General features: G+C 40.9%; 1 pseudogene; it reads left to right on the top strand.

Annotated features, from left to right (window-relative positions):
• Positions 1-860: 860 nt before the first annotated feature.
• LOC115031478 lies at positions 861-961 on the top strand (annotated as a pseudogene).
• Positions 962-1,205: the final 244 nt, after the last annotated feature.

Below are 1,205 nucleotides of genomic sequence, written 5' to 3'. Positions count from 1 at the left end.
TACAGGGATGCTAAGCTGGGTTGGGAGGGGGAAGAAATAGNGAAGCAAACCCTCTTACCAAGGGGCTGGGGAGGAAAGTAGCTCCTCTCTCTCATATACAAATACTGGCTGTTCAGCTTTTTGACATCTCCAAGTCAAATGTGTAGCACACAGTCTCAGAGTNACAATGTGAGTCTGAAAGAAAAAGCTGTTCTTTATATATCTTTTAGCCAGTATGCCATTGTTGTCACCTCCCTTCTAGTTTACAGGTCACGGATCACTATTTTATTTTGTATCATCATGGCATAAACAACACATTTATCTGTTTTCCTCTCAATTGGAATTAAGAGCTCAGAATGACTGTAAATTTGAAGTAAAGTGAAATCTTAGAATCTTATGTGTTTGTCTGTGAGTGCATTTGTGTTGCTGTACAGGAATAGTGCAGACAAAACAACTATAAGGATCTCAAGTTTACTCTCTTATAGTTCCAGAACCTAGCTGGTACCTCACAAGGGTNGTCCTGAGATGTCCTGTGGGAGAGAGAGATACAATGGTCTCTAGCCCAGAAAAACAAGAAAGGGAACGTGACCCAGTTACAATGGCATTAATATGTGTAAGGTGGGGACACGTCACCTAAACTCACCAGATTTTACTGAGAATTTGCTTGCCAACACATAGATTTGGGGAGATAGATTATTTGGGGGGACACAGAAAATCCAGTGCCTCCTTTCAGCTTGTTTTTGCTATAATGTAGTATCAAGACCTCAAAAACTGGAAGTGGCTGGCAGCATTGGAGGAAAATTTAAGCATGACTGCACAATAATATCTTGAACATAAGCACAGCAAGGAACCTGTGTTATCTTTGCTATTCAAAAGACAGGGCTAGTTCTGGCAGTGCAGTTATTAAAATTGGAATGATACAGAGATTAGCATGGCCTCTGTATAAAGATGACAGCAAATCTGTGAAGTGTTCAACATTTTTAGCTGGGAGTAGTGGGTCACTGTCATAACCCCAGAATGTGGGAGGCTAGAACAGAAGAATTGCTGTGAGTCTGAGTGCAGACTATGCAGCTAGACCCAGGCCAGCCATGCTGTGGTATAAGAAGACCCTGTCCTAAATATTAAACAAACATAGGGGCTATCCACTAAGTATTTATCAAAACAAATACACATGTACCATATACAAATTGCACCATAAACACACAAATCACACCACACACACACCA

This window comes from Mus caroli, chromosome 6, assembly GCF_900094665.2.
Source record: "Mus caroli chromosome 6, CAROLI_EIJ_v1.1, whole genome shotgun sequence".
NCBI classification, from domain to species: domain Eukaryota; kingdom Metazoa; phylum Chordata; class Mammalia; order Rodentia; family Muridae; genus Mus; species Mus caroli.
Note: the sequence above shows the minus strand (reverse complement) of the source record. Positions and strands in the feature narration are given on the sequence as shown.